The sequence below is a fragment of the Lipotes vexillifer genome, unplaced genomic scaffold (assembly GCF_000442215.2).
Source record: "Lipotes vexillifer unplaced genomic scaffold, Lipotes_vexillifer_v1.1 scaffold311, whole genome shotgun sequence".
Taxonomy (NCBI): Eukaryota; Metazoa; Chordata; class Mammalia; order Artiodactyla; family Lipotidae; genus Lipotes; species Lipotes vexillifer.
This window is the reverse complement of record NW_006791012.1, coordinates 1,852,650-1,872,034: the sequence shown is the minus strand read 5'-3', so window position 1 is coordinate 1,872,034 and position 19,385 is coordinate 1,852,650. Positions and strand designations below refer to the sequence as shown.

At 42.3% G+C, this 19,385-nt stretch overlaps 1 pseudogene; it reads right to left on the bottom strand.

The window, feature by feature from the left end:
• Positions 1 to 363: 363 nt before the first annotated feature.
• On the bottom strand, positions 364 to 6,268 carry LOC103085824 (myosin-9 pseudogene; annotated as a pseudogene).
• Positions 6,269 to 19,385: the final 13,117 nt, after the last annotated feature.

The window sequence follows — 19,385 nt, the reverse complement described above, 5'->3', positions numbered from 1 at the left end:
TCTTACCCATTCCCGGAGGCCTGCCCTCCTCACCTCACCATCCTGTGCTTTGTGGCAAGGGATTGGGGGGCGATCCTGCGGGCGGCTCTGCTCCTGGGCCAGGGCCCAGGACTCTGACTCTTTGGTATCACATTGGGGGCGGGGGCGGGAGGGGAGAGCAGGAGGGGCCGCAGCAGAGGAAGCCAGGAAGCCCTTCAAGGAGGCCTGGGGGGATGGGCGGGGAGGTGAGGCCTGAGGTCCCCTGGCCTGGGGGCACGAGGTGGGGTCACAGTCACAGCAGTCCCCGGAGGGAGGAAGGGACGCTGCGGAGGCTGGGAAGGGGAGGCGGAGTCGTCGTTGTCGTCAGGCTCGGGCACATGAGGCTTATTCGGCAGCTTTGGCCTCAGCCCCATCGGCTCTGCCGTCCACCTCCTCATCCGAGCGGTCGCCGGCCCCTTTCCGGGCCATTCGGCGGGGCACGACAAACGGCAGCTCCCCGCGCCTGAGCTCGTTCTTGAGCGAGCTGACCTCGCGGTTCATGGCGTCCAAGGTCTCCGTGGCATCCTCCAGCTCGCGCTGCAGCTTCCGGCGCGAGGCATTAGCCCGCTGGGCCTCCTCCAGCTGCCGCTTGAGCTGCTTCAGACGCGTGGACGCCTTGTCCGCCCGGTGCTTGCGCTGCTCGGCGTTCCACCGCTCATCATCCACCTGCAGCAACGCATCCTCCAGCTTCTTCTCGGCCCGATGCACCTGCTTGCAGGCCGCCTGGCGCTCCTCGGTCTCGTTGTCCAGCTCCTGCTCCAGCTGTGCGATCTTGGCCTCGAGGGCGGCGATGGAGGCCTTGGACTTGCCAGTGCCCTCCATGTCCTGCAGCTTGACCTTGAGTTCCGTGTTCTGGCGCTGCAGCTGCCGCCGCGCGTTCTCGTTCAGACGGGTGCTGATCTGGTCGCTGTGCAGGTTCGCCTTTTTCGGCCTGTCGCTCACCAGCTCCGCGCTGCCCTGCCCCTCCGCCAGCTGCGCGATGCAGGCCTCCGGGCGCCGCTCCTCCTGCAACGCCAGGGCACCTTCGCCGCTGCTGTTGGCCCCCTGGTCGGCCAGCTGGCCCCGCTCCTGCTGGGCCTGGTGCTTGGCACGCTCGGCAGCTGCCAGCTCCCCCTGCAGCTGGATCATCTCGGTCTCCATGCTCTGCCGTTTCTTCTCGTTCTCCTTGGCCTGCGCCAGGATCTCCTCGCGGGAGACGCCCGTGCCCTCCAGCGCCCGCAGGCTAGTCCTTCATCTGGGCCTGCAGCTTCGTCCCGGTCCGTTGGATGGCTTTGTCCCGGTTCTTGTTGGCTGAGTCGATGTGGGCCTCCAGGTCCTTCAGGTCCATCTCCACCTTCTTCCGAGCGGCCACGGCCACCGAGCTCTGCTTCCTCTCATCGTCCAGCTCGGCTTCCATCTCCCGCACCTGTCTGACCAGCTGCTGCTATTTCGCCTCGCTCTTCTCGTCGTGGCCCTGCAGGTCCCGCTCCAACTGGGCCTTCATGGCCTGCAGGTTCACCTCCAGCCGCAGCTTGGCGTCCCCGGCGGCCTGCAGCTCGCCCTCCAGCTCCTTGAGCTGGGTCTTCATCTCCACCCCCTTGCCGCTCCAGGGCCCGCTTGGACTTCTCCAGCTCTTGGACCCTCTTGCCGACGTCGTCCTGGGAGCTCATGAGGTCCTCCACCTCCGTGCGAAACCGCTTAAGCCTCTCCGGCTCCGCCTTCTGCGCCATGGCCTCCTCCAGAGCCCGGGCCGGAGACGGCGCCTTGGTGTCCTTGTCCCGGGCCTCCGCCTCCGCCCGCTCGCGCTCCAGCGCATCCTTGTCGGAGATGGGCTCCTCCTCGGCCAGGAGCTGGTCGAACTTCTGCTGCTTCTCCAGGTTGGAGACGCTCTGCCGCTGGTGGTCCAGGTCCACGAGCAGGTCGTCCAGCTCCTGCTGCAGCCGCGTCTCGGTCTTCTCCGCCTGGTCGCAGGCGGCCACCGTCTCCGCACGGCGCTGCCTCAGCCCCGCCAGGTCCTCCTGGAGCTTCCTCTTGGCCTCCTCGGCTGTGTCCAGGCACCCCACGCCGTCCTCCATCTTCTTGCCCGCGTCGGTGACCTGGGCGTGCAGGGTGGCGATCTGCCTCTCGAGGTTCCGCTTGGCCTCTTTCCCCTCCACCAGCTGCTCTTTGAAGGAGCTCTTCTCATCCTCCACCTGCTTCCGCCTGGGGCTCAGACTCAGCTTCTGCTGGTTTCTCCTCCTGCCGGAGCTCCTGCATGTCATGCGGCTGTGACTCTGGAGCGGAGGAGTCCTTGGGGAGCTTGCTGGACGTGCTGTCTGACTGCGTGAGAAGACCCGTCACATTGTCCAGCTGCAGGACCTGCAGCGTGGAGACCTTGTCGGCTAGCTCTGGGAGCACGCGCGCTCTCTCTCGGTGAACTTGACCTGCAGCTCCTGCAGCTGGGGGGAATGGTAGATTCTATCCCATAAAACTAATGTCAGGAGGATCTCCAACTGTCAAGTAAATACGTTATCAAAAGGCTCTGAAGGGCTGGAAATTTATTTTAAGTAGTACTGGTATTGCTCTCCTTTATAGAACGGTTGCCTCCTAGACCTCTAAACTGAAGGAATTCTTGAATGAAAACATCTTCATTCTGGGAACAGCATACAGTTATGGTTGCAAAACTTAGGAGTCCCGTTTCATCATTATGATCTGATGATCTCATTCTTAAACTGCTAAACATTCTTAAACAGCAGGGTGTTGTAGTGGAAGTTGCATTGGGGTTTTACTCAATCTGGACTCTGACACTTAATACTAGCATAACCTTGGGCACATTACATGCCCCTTCTGAATCTCAGTTTACACGTTTCTACAATGGGGAGAATAATTCCTATATTTTTAAGAGTGGTGATTAAATGACAGGTTGTACATACTGTGCTCAACATTTTAGAGACATCCAATCTTTTCTGGCACTATGGGCATCTTGAGGGAAGTCACCTTGTGTCTGATCTTGTATTAAGAAATAAGTGATGTTCCATTGTATATGTGTGTCACATCTTCTTTATCCATTCATCTGTCGATGGACATTTAGGTTGCTTCCATGTTCTGGCTATTGTAAATAGTGCTGCAATGAACATTGTGGTACATGTCTCTTTTTGAATTATGGTTTTCTCGGGGTATATGCCCAGCAGTGGGATTGTAGACACAGAGAATGGACTTGAGGACACGAGGTGGGAAGGGGAAGCTGGGGCAAAGTGAGAGTAGCATTGACATATATACACTACTGAATGTAAAATAGTTAGCTAGTGGGAAGCAGCAGCATAGCACAGGGAGATCGGCTCGGGGCTTTGCGACCACCTAGAGGGGTGGGATAGGGAGGGTGGGAGGGAGGCTCAAGAGGGAGGGGTTATGGGGACATATGTATGCATATGGCTGATTCTCTTCGTTGTACAACAGAAACTAACACAGTATAAGCAATTATACTCCAATAAATATATATTAAAAAATAAGTGAATGAATGGATGAGTGAATGAATACATCTATCTAGTCAGTGTTCAAAATTTTTCTAAGCTCAAAAAATAGCACTTGATATGCTAACAGCACCAAATGAGAAAAAGTTTATCCGCTAAATGAAACAACTCTGACGTTAAGTCCCAAACAATCACAAAATCTACAAACAACCATTGCCTTGTCAAAGCCACAAAGCCGTTTGCTGAATAACACCTATTTCTGCACACACTAGAGCAGAACTCCCCAGGGAAACAAGAAATGCACACTTTGGGTATTGTATTTTACACTGTCCTCTTTGTTGCCCTAGTATAAGGATACAGATAAAGATATTCAGAGAGATTAACATAAAAGTCTGGAAAAAGTGTACTCCACCTCATCACCACCCCCTGTTTTAAAAAAAAAAAAAAAAAAGACCTAGAGGACTTCCTTGGTGGCGCAGTGGTTGAGAGTCCGCCTGCCGATGCAGGGGACACGGGTTCGTGCCCCGGTCTGAGAAGATCCCACATGCCGCAGAGCGGCTGGGCCCATGAGCCTGCGCATCCGGAGCCTGTGCTTCAGGTAATTACAGTGGACTAAAGCAAAATAAAACATCCTTAGCCAAATGTGCTGATCATTAGGAATTGCTTTCTTAACACTAGTTGAAATGTAGAAGTCAGATTGAAGACGATGAGAAAGCTGCCAGAATTTCTCACTCTTGTATTTTTTTTCTTATGTTATTATTTGAGTGTGGAATACTTTTAAACATATCTTGAATGATAATATCTTCCAACCGATATGATTTGTTCCTTTAAGTAAGTGTTTTGAGGATACTTTTCACATTCTGACCTGTGATTTCATTCTACTCAGGGCCAGCTGCTTTCCCGTAGACTGAAGCTCTGACATTTATAATGGAATTGAACAGTGTAATAGGATTCACTTAACAAAAATGCTGCTGTGACATGAACTTTATGGGACCTTCCACTGAACAAGGGAGGCCTGTTTTAACATTGTCTGGATGCTATTTCTTGGCAGAAATGGAAGCAAAAAACACAATAGCTGGGTCTCTGCATAAATGAAGCCACACCGTTTTTCTTTTTCTTCTCTTTTTTAAAATAATTTCTTTTTTTAATTGAAATATAGTTGACTTACCATGCTGTGTTAGTTTCAAGTGTACAGCAAAGTGATTCAGATGTATATATAAGAATAAATATATACACATATGTTCTTTTTCAGATTCTTTTCCCATATAGGTTATTACAGAATACCAAGTAGAGTTCCCTGTGCTATACAGTAGGCCCTTGTTGATTATTTATTTTATATATAGTGGTGTGTATCTGTTAATTCCATATTCCTAATTTATCCCTCCCCCTACCACCTTTCCCCTTTGGTAACCATAAGTTTGTTTTCTATGTCTATGAGTCTGTTTCTGTTTTGTAAATAAGTTCATTTGTACCTGTTTTTAGATTCACGTATAAGTGATATCATATGATATTCGTCTTTGCTCTGTCTGACTTACTTCACTTAGTATGATCATCTCTAGGTCCATCCACTACACCATTTTTCTACAGTGGAGACACAGTCATAAAATGATGGCAAAATTAAAACAACATTTCACCTTTTACTCTTTGGTAAGATTCTCCGTATCCGTATAGAAGAGAATATTTTAATATTCTGCCAAAAAGCATAAGTGGTCTGGTAGCATCCTCATTAAACCCTCACAAAGTCTTCCAGAGTTCTCGAATCTCTGGAGCTCTGCTACTGCTTCCAAGTAGCTAATGTGATGTTATTTTACAACACTCTGCCAGAGCTGCTTTCTCTCCAACAAGAATCTTACTAACTTTACCGTTTGGCAGCCTGTAGCATGTTTAGAAAAAAATCCATAAACCAGATGGCGGAAATACAGAGTAATCTGTTTGGGAAACCCAGGTTATAAATATGTGCATGCTGGGAAAAGGGCAAGAAGTTGAGGTAAAGCAGCTGATGCAGCTTTCAGGCTGGGCTCCAATCATGACATTTTTAGATGGGTGCCCTGAGAGCGTCTACATGTTTATTTTCTATTGTATTTTTCCCCTCATGCTCAGGAAGAACCCACAGGAGTTCAGTCATTTTCCCACACTGGAAACCAAATTGAATCCTGACTTGGAAGTTTTCATCGAGGTTTCATCTGCAAAAAGTATATTCTTCTGTTGGTGGTGAGAGAGGGTGGGGATGAGGTGTTAGGACTGGGGTGCATCATCGTGTGACCCAACTTCCTCCTTCCTTGACCCTTCTCCATGTGTGTGAGGATTTCTCCTCACCCTAGTATCAACTTCCAAGTGAAGTAAGGCTGAAGTGAAAATCAACCTGAAAAGAACAAAGATGGTTTACAACCACAGTTTGTGTACGTGTTGGGGGGTGGGGTGGGGGGTGGGGTGAGTGGGTAGGTGAAAGATGCAGTTAAAAGTAGAAGGGCATGACTTTGCATGTGTGTGTGTGTGTGTGTGTGTGTGTGTGTGTGTGTGTATGTAGGGGGAGTGACTTGTGTTAGATGATAGTATTCATATGAATAGCAAGACCTTTTCATGCCTCAGGGGCTGATCACAGCCTTCTCTCTTTCTGCGGCCTTCGAGAGTCACAGCCTTGCCACCATCGATTAGCTCAGGCCATCAAAGAGTTGCTCCTAAATCTTCCTGCTGTGCTGGGTGGTATACTTTTTAGGCACTGTGGATGGACAATTAAACGGATGTAGCCTGCCTTCTCGAGACTTATGGCCCTCCATAGCACCAACAGTGCAGTCAGCTACGCAGACACAAGGCGACTGCATTCCTTACATCCTTGCCCTTGCCACCTTAAGGAAATTGAACACTCTAGGCCATGTTAGCAGTAGTTGTAGGCATACAGCCCACTGGGGAAACAATGAAGAGCTCGGCTATATTAATTCTTCTCTTTGGCTCCAAGCACCCCTGAGATCTCGCTTGAGTCTTCCCGGGGACTCTGTGGGCCTCCCTTAGTTGCCGCCCCTCATTTTCCTGGCCTCTGCCACTGCCTGACATTGCTGGCTATGGGTACATCCCTATTTTTCTCATGACTTCAGCAACACTGGTATAATCTCACTGGACGTTCTCCTATAGTTGCTGCATGGAGGCAAGAGAAAAATCCTCATCCCACTGGTGTTTCATCTTTACTGTTGAAGTGCAAACAGGGAAGCTGTGTGCTTTCAGCCTCTTTAGTACTCTTAGAGGCAAGTACCTTTTATTGTTTCCTCCTTTCAGCTTTCTGTGTCTTTTCCCTTCTTCTTGGGGTTAATCACTAATGCCAGACGGTGCGATTGGGACAAAATTCAAGCAGCAAGGCCAGGGCTATGGCTGTGGCCAATATCAACTCTCCTATTGAACCTCCCACCACAATCCAATGGCTTCCACCTTCCCAATGACAGGGTGTCCAGAGAGTTATTATATGATTCTCTGGAATCTTCTCTGGAGATGAGCCACAAACGCCAAGAGCCTGCCGAAATAATCCTCCACACTCTGATATGCCCAATTTTCAAATGATTTTATAGTTTAAGCTGTTACTTTTGCATCCATTCCATGTAAATATTCCTTATCATGGTTCCATATTATTATTCAGAGCTCACCATGATGGAGAAATGGTCAGGCTTACATAAATTTACAAGTTAATTACTTATATCAGTAAATCATAAATATTTACTTACAGTAACTAAAAAAAAATTAGGTATTACAATTTTAGAGTGTTTACAGAGACCAACTGTCTTGAATATCAAGAAAAGAAAACTCAAGCAGCAATCTTCAGTTCTCATGAGATTCTCTAGAACTCTTTTAACAGCTTAAACAGGTACTCAAAACCCACAGCCATTTGGCTCTGGAATATTCTGCCTTTTGAATTATCTCAGCAAAATAAGCCCTGGTATGGATGGAATTGTGCCCACCCCCACGCCACCCTGTCCAATTTATATATTGAAGCCCTAACCCCCAATGTAATATTTGGAGATAGGATTTTTAGGAGGTAAGTAAATTAGATGAGGTCATAAGGGTGGAGCCCTGATCTAATGGGATTAGTGTCCTTCTATGAAGAGACACCAAAGAGCTCTTCCCCCCACCCCCAACTCTTCCTTTCATGTGCCACAGAGGAAAAGCCACGTGAGGACACAGCTAGAAGTCAGCTGTCTTTAAGCCAGGAAGAGAGTTCTCATCAGAAACCAACTTGGCTGGACCTTGATCACGACTTCTAGCCCCGAGAACAGTGAGAAAATAAATTTCTGATATTAAGCCATCCAGTCTATGGTATTTTGTTATGGCAGCCCAAGCAAAAGAATATAAGCCTATCAAAATGGATCTGGTATCTAGTTCAGCCAAGCCAGTTTCTTCCATTAGAGGAGCAGAACCAAACAATCACGTTGCAATCTGCTTTTATGAAGAGCAGAGGAGAGATGGCCTGAGAGCTCAAGAGAGGTAGCATAGGTGAAGTGGGATACAGAAGACACTTAATGGAATGCTCTACTCAGAGGCAACATACAAAAGCAGAGAAAGCCAGATAGACTGGGCTAGAAAAAAAAGTTAATTTATCAAACTCATGAATGTTAATTTTTAGAGCCAAATGCAAGTTTTTTTTTGTTTTTTTTGGTTTTTTTTTGCCTGAGAAATGTTTCTTCTTGTTTACAAAATGCACGTCTGGCCCTATCTTGTGGTTCATTTATAGCTATGGACCTTGGATCTGTAGGAGGACTTTCCAGCCAGAATTTTTCCACTTTCCTTGCAACTATTTCCATCCTGGTTTGAAAGAAGACAGAAGATTTTCAGGCTTCTATGTTCATAAGAACAGAAGCATCCCTTTCATAAGGAATTGGATTCTTTATTTTCTGCATTGTATCTTCTTCCCTGGCTCCTTTACCATCATGTTTCATGCCTGGGTTTTTCATCCTTTCTGCTGTATTCTCCTCTGTTTTAGCTCTAAGGATTTTCTTATATACTGCTACTACACTATTTTAGTCATATGAATTTATCTTTCTGTGTGTAGGTAAATCACAAATCTATATTTTCATCTCTATCTTTCTCATAAGTTCAAGATCCGTAAATCCAAGTGCCTTCTAGATATTTCTAGTAGAATATTACACATCAGTCACCTCATACATCCCATATCCAAAATGGAATTCACTGTATTTCCCCCCAAACCATTCTCCCTCATGTATTCAAGACTCTGTGTAATGCATCATCTATCCCCATTTCTCAACTAGATAGACACCTCAGAGACGCATTCAGCTTGTCTCTCTCCTTGGCTCCCTCAGCCTTAAGCCTTACAATCTAGTCACTTAACGAATCCCTTTGTTCCCACCTCAGATATGCGCCTCAATACTCGACAATCCATGCTCTCCCACTGTCACTGCTGCAGCCTTAGTGCAGATTTTCTTAGTTTATTGCCTGTATTTTCCCACAGTCTCCTGGTTCGTCTCCCAGCCCCAGTGCAACTAGAGCTAGTGTTTCCCTGCTTCAGACTTACATCTTGAGTCCCCACAGGCTTCTATCCTGAGCCCTCGCCTAAGATTATTTTATCAAAGTTGTCAATTATGCCTCAGATATAAAATCTAATGGATTCTTTCCCATCCTCATTATCCTGGCCCCTCTTTAGCATATGATGCTGTCAGCTACCCTTTTCATTAAAGTCTCTACTCCCAGGTCTTAGACTCTATTTCCCTGGTTCATTTCCTACCTTCTTATTATTTCTGCCCATCTCCATTGTTGACACTTCATGGTGACTTCAACATTATGTAGATGTAGTGAGTCTGTTTCTTTATTTTGTTTTTTAATCTCTAGTGATGCTTTTCCCTTAGAGACTAGTTTGCCTGACATGAATATTATTACTAGCTACATAGTAGCCCAAAACACGTAAGCATCCTGCTTTGAAAAAAGTTTTGTTTTCCTCAAAGTTTTACCATTATGAAAGAACCTTGTGATGAGCTTCTTTATACATACATCTTTGTAAGTTTCCTTGGTTGATTTCTGGTGGTTCAAAAGATGTATTTTAAAAACATTTTGGGATACGTAGTCACTGGAGAATATTCCCAGTAGAAAAAAATTGAACCAACTAACACTTTCATCAGCGGTTTAGGAGAATGACGTTTTTCCCACTCCCTCACCATTAGCAGAACGTTTTATCTCTGCTATCGTGACAAGCAAAAGCAAATGAGGGGTGTTTTGTTATTTTATATATCTCATATTCTGTCTTCTCTAACCATATTCTTTGCTCATTTTCAAAAAAATTAGTTCTTTTTGATATGTAAGAAACCTATGTAATAGTGATATTAACCCTTTTTCCAATACATTTTAGATATTTTAGAAATTTGTTATTTGTCTTTTAATTTTGTTAATAGTGTTCTTACGTACAGTTGTCCATTTTTATATTTCTCAGTAACAAAATATAGTAGCCTCTTTATTTGCAGTTTATCTCTTTGTTATACCTTAGAATGATCTTTCCTGCTCCAAAATTATATAAATGTTCATTTATATTTTTTCTAGATCTTTTATAAGTACTTTATAGATCTTTTCAGTAGCACTTGTAATGAATGTCATCACTCTATTTGGAATGTCAGTTGGTAAATTCTTTGAATACAATTTCTTTTTCGAGTAAGAAGCTAGGAAATGTTGAATTTTATTTCTCACTGATGTGCAGTGCTACATTTATTGTAAATTGAATTGTGATTCTTGACTTGCTTCTCGACTGTTTTATCTCTTTCACCTATTTCTTTTTAGACTGTTTCATTGGTTGCCTACTTATTCTGTGATTAGGGCCATACTCTTTTAAATATCATTGCTTTATCATATGCTTTATTATCTAACAGTTCAAGTGTATATCATTTTTTATATTACAATGTTTATTGGATATTTTTGCCCAGTTATTTATTCAGAGAAACTTAAAAATTTCTTGTCAAGACTTTCTCCCCAAATATCCTTTTGGGAGTTTAATTAGACATATCAATTTTACAAATTAACTCAGGAATTAAGACTCTCCAATATGGTATGACTTTAATTCTAGTTAATGGAAAAGTATAAGTGATAGCTAGTTGATGCCCTATTTATGAGAAGTAGGTAAATAGCACAGACGTTTCTGTAAGAGATGATTCCCTTGTTTCTGTCCTGCACCTCAAAGGAATAAGGCATGGAAAGGGGGTTTTCTTCCAGGGACTTTCCTGCCTTTTACCCCATGTAGAACATTTCACAGCTTGTCTCATTACAGCATTTGTAAAAACACAGTCTGAAAGCAGTGGTGCATAAATGAATTATTTAAGTTTTGCAGCAAATCGCCCTCATCTTGCTTGCTGCCTCTTAATGCACTTTAAGTGAGCCCAGGGAGGCGAATCATAGAAGGCACGGGGTGGAATGTAAACCAAGTTTTATTAGCCACAAAAAGCCACACTATAACATTTATTAAGTATTAGAGACAGTGTGTTTAAATAAGTTTGATTTGCTGAATAATCACCGACATTGCGGCCATCTTCCCCGGATAGGAGCACTCCCTTGTCAAAAATATTTATTTTCTTGTCACTTCTGTTAATATAATGGGCTCTTGGGGTTTTGTGAGAGTTTCTTAGCAAATCGTGATTTTCAGCAAATTACTATGTGTCTCCCACTGAATACAGCTTTAATAGCTGGGGGCAGGAAAGGGAAACCACCCACATCATTGACTGAAAGTACATCATCTTATTACTGGTGCCATTTTAGGGGCCTCAGCTGCCCTAGGAAAATGAGGAGATAGACACCCTCTTAGGTCCGTCCCAGTCCTTCCGCCAATGAACAGTGTCAATAAACTTGATGTCCTCCCCCCACCACCCTGTCAGATTGGCCTGAGGCTGAATTCCTTTTCTTTTTAGGGGTGAATCAGCCTTTAAGACCAAATGATTCATACCACAGTTACCAACTCTTCCTTTCTTATCTTTTTCGTTTTCCTGATGCAAAATGAAACAGACAGATGCTCGGAACGTTTCTGAGCCTTGGAGCACCTTCCTAACCTTGCGTCAACGGGGTGAGTTGAGAATAGGTGATTCCAGGATGCTCTGCTATATACATTTATGGTATAAGTCCTTTTGTTATCTTTGGCTAAAGCCACTATTTGAATTCCAGGCAGAAAATAACACTAAAAAAATTAAACATACCTAAGTACTCAGTGGGCAGATGCTGGCTGATAAATATTTAATGCAACTGAGAGCCCACCTTAGATATCGTGAAACACGGCCTGTTTGGGTACTTGCCTCACTCCTCTGTGACCAGAGGCTGCAAATGTGCAAGCGGTAATCTGTCAGCATGTGTGTGGGCACGCACGCACACACGTGCTTGAACCCTAACTCTATGAGGAAAGGAAGGAATGCAAAAAGGCAAGAAGGAAAGAGAGAAATGCCCCTTCGTCATTTCTTGTCTTTACTGGAAATAGTCCTTTTGACAGGGACACCCACTGACTGCCTTTTGTTCATTACACGCAGACCTGTGGCATTGCATTTCCAGAGATACTGAGCGAAGATCCTAGTACAAGGCTTAGGAGTCATTGAATTTTACTGCCTACCAACCCCTTTGGCGTCAGTGAAGAGATATTTTGCTTTGTAAGGTGCCTGTCAACACTGTGGTCATCAGTGAGGAGGAGACTGTTGTTCTTCTGGGTTTCTGACAGCCCAGAAAGTTCAGACATTCTTCTTGGGACATGAACTTGTCTTGGGATATTGATTCAACTTGAGGGTCTATGGCATTGAGATTCATTCATTCACTCATTCACTTTATCATTCAACAAACACTTCTGGAATGCCTACTATAAGCTAAGAATTCCGCTGGGTTGGTGGCTATTTTTTATGTTCAAATTGTTCATTATTTACTGAGTGAATCAGAGTAAGAAAGAAGAAATTTGTAACACAGGTAATACCTCATATGACGCAGGTAAACATAGGTTATTACAGAAGCATATAGGTGGGACCTTGACCCATTGACCCAGTCTTGAAAGAGATGTCAGGCTGGGAGGGTCTGGAAAAAGCCATTGGAAGACATGAAATCCAAGTTGAGACCTGAATGTTGAGTAACAGACAGTTAAACAGGAGTATCTGCATGTGCAAAGGGTTAGAGGCGGGAGAGAGTGTCTGGACTATTGAGAGGGACTTAATGTAGCTGGATGTGTCTGGGACTCAGAGGGATAAAACATGAGGCTGGAGATGTAAGCAGGGGCTTGTTCAGGAACAGCCTTAGAGCTGCTGGAATTTTCACTCAGCTCTTGAAGACAATGCATTGTATTAGAGATTTTAAGTGGGGGAATTACGTGATCAGATTTCAAATGTCGAGGACGTACTGCTTTATTTTTATTACAAGCATGTATTCAGAAAGAAAGATGACTGTTGTAATGTAGAGAATAACTTGGAGGGGGCAACCTGGAGTCTGAGAGGGAAATTAAATCATTAATTAAGCTGAGAGCTGATGGGCTGACTATGAATATCTCATTGGAAAGAGACAGAGGGATGTGTATGTGGTAGGGTGGAAGTGTGTGAGGGGTGGATGTGTGCATTGTACCATTTTTCAAACAAGACTGATGATTTACTGGATTTATTAGGCAAGAGAGGAAAGAGCTAAAAAAGACCAGAGGAGTTACAAGATGGATGCCAGTCCTTGAATGGAATCTGTCAGGAGAAGGAACTGGTTTTTGAGGAATTCCTGTGAAGTCAGAACGCTTGGGGGCAGCCAGGTGAAAATACCTTGTAGATGGTGTACATTCAGGTCTGGAGTTCTGGAGAGAGATTCTAGTTCTCACTTCCCCTGCCTTTAACCACTCCATAATGGAAATAGTTAATAATATCATCTGTTTACCTTCAGAGGACCATTTGAAGCACCTCCACAAAAAGATGGGATCCCAAATTCAAATAAAAGCAGCGGCAGACAAATGTTTTAGGTTTTTAAGTATCGTATCAAATATTGAGATATTAGGAAATTCCCAGGCTTAGGAATATTTTTTTAAAGGTTTTTTTCTCAACTGTATGACATTGCAAATAGGAAATAAATGCTCATTAGGTCTTGTGGAGATAAATGTTACATAATATTGAGAAGGATTCTTAATTTATAATAACAGGAGACACCCCTATGTTAAGCTATTTACCTAAATGATGGTTTGCCATGCTAGGAAACTAAAGCAGAATTAAATAGGAAGCCATCTTTATAGGGAATTTGAAGCCTGTGCGGTCAAAGGGTGCGGAAACAACCTTGTTGGAAACACTTGGACTTATTTGATGTAATAAAACAATGAAGAAATTCAGACGGTGATTGGATAAAGGAAATCTGATTTGAGTTTACATCTTTTTCCTAGGGGGTTTTGCTAGGAAGTGAGAATGGGTTTAAGGACCTCTGAAAGAGTTAAAACAAAAACTAATAACCAATAGTAAATTATTTTTGGTGGTGAATAATTATCGTTTAAGGAGGCGTGATTGAGAGGAAGTCCTTCCCCGAGTGTTCTTATGTGTGTGTGTATATGTATTTCACAGTTTTCTCCTCTCCAAGTCTATTTTTGCTCTTTGTTGTCCCAGTCTTGGTCTGGCTGTATCTGTAACACAGTGATCACTGATAAACATTTTCATTTTATTCATAGTGTTGAATAAGGTGCTCTGGTTTTCTAGACACTTGACTTAATAAGGTTTGGAAGCCTATTCTCTGCCTCTGAGGTGATATGGGAGCAGTGGGTATGGGTCAGAGGATGGGTTGGGTCAAGGGACTGATAAGAAAATGCAAGAAGGAAGAGAAGAATTCAAGAGATGATGTAATAAGTGCACAAGGCAAATGCTTAAAGAGAGAATTAGAGACCACGGTTCTTCCCCACAGGTGCAGGAGACCAGAGAGTGTGCAGGAGTCCAAAGATCTGGATCCAGCTGGCCAAAAACGCTCACAAAACTTGCACTTTTTTTCCCCAAAATTTACATACTAATTCTTCAGTAGCATGGTTTAAGTTGGTGTATAAAGCTTCCTCCTAATCTTCGCTATCACTTTCTATCACCAGTGTTTGTTATGTCTGGGTGGCAGTCTGCTCCTCATACCTCATGCTGGAAGTCTTGACCTCTTTAGCACCTTTCAGGCAGTGTGATTTCAAAGCACATTGAAAACTACTCTGGTTTATGCAAAAGTTAAATAGCTTTTCTTGAATGTCAATCAGAAGCTTTTGGCAGACTGCTGTTGAGTACTTGAGTGATGGTCCTTGTGAAATTTATATCAGTCACACCAAACTCTCCACCTTGGGAAATCCTAGGTTCTGTTTCAAAGGATTCAGCAATTTCTACTAGTTTTAACTGTCTTAACGGTCTTATGCCTATTTTTGTTTTGCTATTGCAATCATCTTTGCTTTCAATATTGGATTATAGTGTAATATTTTGAATATACTTGAAGTAAACATTAATGTCCCCAATACAAAATAACTCAGCTGAAGAATGGTATGAACAGATTGCTGCCATGACAACCATGCCACAACTGACTCACTGTTCTGTCTCTTGACTGATAATTTTTTTAAATAATTATATTTATGGAGTGGTAAAACATGTAAATGGTACATGATTCTAAAAACTCAAACTAATGAAAAGTAAGTTTCCTGGTTCCTCTTCATAGTGGCTAGCACTCATATCAGTTTCTTATGTATCTTTCATACATTATCTGCCAACATACATTCATACACTTTCATATAACATTATGTATTATGTAAACATACCCAGATGATAAATTTTTAAAATATTTTTATTCATTGCAAGCGAGTCCTGGTAGTTATTTATTTTATTTAATTTATTTATTTTTGGCTGCGTTGGGTCTTCGTTGCTGCACGTGGGCTTTCTCTAGTTGCAGGGAGCGGGGGCTACTCTTCGTTGCAGTGCAAGGGCTTCTCGTTGCGGTGGCTTCTCTTGTTGCGGAGCATGGGCTCTAGGCGCGTGGCTTCCATAGTTGTGCCTCGTGGGTTCTAGAGCACAGGCTCAGTAGTTGTGGCACGTGGGCTCAGTAGTTGTGGCTCACAGGCTCAGTAGTTGTGGCGCACGGGCTTAGTTGCTCCGCGGCATGTGGGATCTTTCCAGACCAGGACTCGAACCTATGTCCCCTGCATTGGCAGGCATATTCTTAACCACTGCGCCACCAGGGAAGCCCGATAAATATTTTTATACCTTATTTTTTTCACCTAATACCCTATCTAGGAAATCCTTCCATTTCAGTGCATATAATTAACTCATTCTTGTTTACACTTGGATAGTTTTATATCATTTGAATTTGCCGTAATTTACTTAACTGATAACTCTTTATTAATGGAGATTTTGGTTGTTTTATTTTAGTTTTAATTTTTGTATTTTTGTTAATGACAATGCAGCATCAATCATTCATACAAATATATGCATATATGTCAATGTATCTGCAAGATAAGTTCCTAGACGTCAAATTACAGGGTCAAAGTAAATAAGCATTTTAAATTTTGATAGATTTTGACAGATTGTATTCTATAGAGGTTGTGCAAATGTATATTTCCACCAGCCTTGTATGAGAATGCCACTTTTGCCTAACTCATTGTGTACAGTCAATCATTCAGATTTTGTCAGACTTTTAGGTGAAAAAAAATGGCATCTTATGTTGTAAGTTTTATGTTACTCTTATAATGAGTGGGGTTAACTTTACATGTTTTAAAAGACATGTGGTTCTTCTTTGTTAACAATTATCTGATCATGCTGCTTGCCTAGTTTTCTATTGGCTTGTTTTTTCCTTATTTGATAATAGGAGATCTTTATATAGGTAAGAATTTATCACATTGCCTATGATATATATTTTAGATATTTTTTATCAGGTTTTTAAACCTTCCATGTTTTCTTTTTATTACCTCTTTGTTAATCTTTTATGATAAAATATTTGATCCACTTGGCATTTATTTTGGCATATGGTATAAGTTAGAGATCCAATTTTTTAAAATAGCTTTTCAGTAGCCTTGACATAAATTATTGAATAAATATATCTTTTCTGATTATTAAAGCCTTCCTTTTGCTTTTCAGTGTTATTTTTCATGTTTTCCTTTTATAGATTATAGTATCACAGATTCTGCTTATCTAGTTTTTTCCTTATATCTTTTATTGTTACTATTTTGCTCTTGTAATTGGGATCTTTTCTTCCATGATATCTTGCAATTTGTTACTCTTCCTGTATAGGAAGGTCCTGGATTTGGGATATTAGATTTTTTTAATATTTATTTATTTATTTTTATTTTTGGCTGCGTCGGGTCTTAGTTGAGACATGCGGGATCTTAGTTGCGGCACGTGAGGTTCTCTCTAGTTGTGGCGTGCAGGTTTTCTTTCTCTAGTTGAGGCGCCTGGGCTCAGTAGTTGTGGTGCACAGGCTTGGTTGCCCCGTGGCATGTGGGATCTTAGTTCCCTGACCAGGGATCGAACCCGCGTGCCCTGCATTGGAAAGTGGATTCTTTACCACTGGACCATTGGGGGAGTCCCGGGATATTAGTTTTGCACTCATCCACATTTATACATTATCTTATTGTTTGCAGTATATCATTAAGTCTTTGGGATTTTCCATGTGTACAATCACAACATCAAAAATAATAATTTTACCTTCTATTTTCTAACTTGAACAGTTTTACCTCTGTTTTCCTTCCTCATTACAATGGCTAGTACCTCAAAAACAGTGACAAATAATAATGGTGGTATTGACCACTTGGTGGTGTTCTGGATATTACTGGTAATGAATCTAGTATTTTTCCATTAGGCATATATATATTGACTTTAGAGTTGAAATTTTATATGTGTCAATTCTCATTTTGTTAGGGAGTATTACTTTTCCTTATTTTATTTAAAATATTTGTGTATTTCTTTTCTGATTCCAGGTTCATTTTTTTTCAGTCAAAAGTTCATATAAAATTTTTTCAAATGCCTTGTCAGCACCTGTAGACATGCTTATCATTTTTCTCTGTTGTTTTTTTTTTTTTTTTTTTTTTTGCGGTATGCGGGCCTCTCACTGTTGTGGCCTCTCCCGTTGCGGAGCACAGGCTCCGGATGCACAGGCTCAGTGGCCATGGTTCACCGGCCCAGCCGCTCCACGGCATGTGGGATCTTCCCGGACTGGGGCACGAGCCCGTGTCCCCTGCATCGGCAGGCGGGCTCTCAACCGCTGCGCCACCAGGGAAGCCCCATTTTTCTCTTTTAATGTATTAATACAGAGCAGTATTGTTTCACCGCTGCAATAAACCCCACTTGGTCAGGTATATGTATTCTTTTCACGTACTGTTAGATTCCCTCTAATAATGTATTACTTAGGGTTTACTTTTATATTCATAGGCATATTGATCTGCTCTGTTCTTTTTATGCATTTTAAGGCTTTGATGTGATATATTTGCTTCATAACAATAGTTTATATGCATTAATTTTTACTATTCTTAAATGCTATCCCATAGTCACTTTTTTCATAGGTATTAGAGGAAACGAAAATGTGTTTTCTCTGTTTTTAGGGCATAAAATTTAATATATATGGATCTGATCCACCCCATAAAGGTCCAACAAACTTTAATCTCTAAACCATTGTTATTAATTTCTTGCTTACTCTTCCAGAGAGCTATTTTGTGTACATAAAAGCAAAAATTGATATATATATTTTACAAATGATGACAGACTATGTAAACTCTTCTGTGCCTTGATTTCTCACTTAATAGAATACCTTGGAAATCTTATCATTTCAACATAAATTTTTTCGTCAATTTTTTCCTGAGTTGTTTTATGATGCCTGCACACAATTCCAGTGTATAAATGTACATTATTCGACTGTCCCTTTTTAATGGGCTCTCATGTCTTCTCCCATCTTTATGTCTTAAAAAATAACGCTGCAATAAATAACTTTATACATACACCACGTGTGCAAGTATATTTAAGGATAAATTCCTAAAAGAGTAATTGCTAGTGTATTTACTAATATAACAAATAAATGATATGGCAGTTGAAATCTTGATGCCTTCTCATTTCATAAATGTTAAATCTAAGAGACATGGACTTCCCTGTTGGCACAGTGGTTAAGAATCCGCCTGCCAATGCAGGGGACATGGGTTCTATCCCTGGTCCAGGAAGATCCCACATGCCATGGAGCAACTAAGCCCGCGAGCCACAACTATTGAGCCCTCACTCCGCAACTACCGAAGCTCACGTGCTCTAGGTCCCGCGTGTCAAAATACACAAAAGAGATAGAAATCATCATCTAGGTCACCTGCCCATCAGGTGTGAAAAAAGAATATCACCTTAACTTACAAGTCACACTTATTTGAGATAGATATTTCGAGTATTCCGGTTCAAGTGAAAAACCAAAGTTTTCTATTTAACCCATAAACAAACTTTGCATTCTAAAGTATACATCACTTATGTTCATTTTAGATCTTCTGTGGAAGAATTATATTTGATTTTTTTTATTACAGTTTAAGAAATGCCTTTTGAAATGCATTTTTGAAAAACCTTAAAGATAAGAATCAGTAGAGCTTAAAACGAAATACGTCTTTCTTTTTTTTTTTTTTAAAGCTGAATAGGGCTTTATTTATTTATTTATTTTTATTTTTAACATCTTTATTGGAGTATAATTGCTTTACAATGGTGTGTTAGTTTCTGCTTTATAGCAAAGTGAATCAGCTCTACGTATACATATATCCCCATATCTCCTCCCTCTTGCGTCTCCCTCCCACCCTCCCTATCCCACCCCTCTAGGTGGTCACAAATCACCAAGCTGATCTCCCTGTGCAATGTGGCTGCTTCCCACTAGCTATCTATTTTACATTTGGTAGTGTATATATGTCAGTGCTACTCTCTCACTTTGTCCCAGCTTACCCTTCCCCCTCCCCGTGTCCTCAAGTCCATTCTGTAGTAGGTCTGCGTCTTTATTCCCATCCTGCCCCTAGGTTCTTCATGACCACTTTTT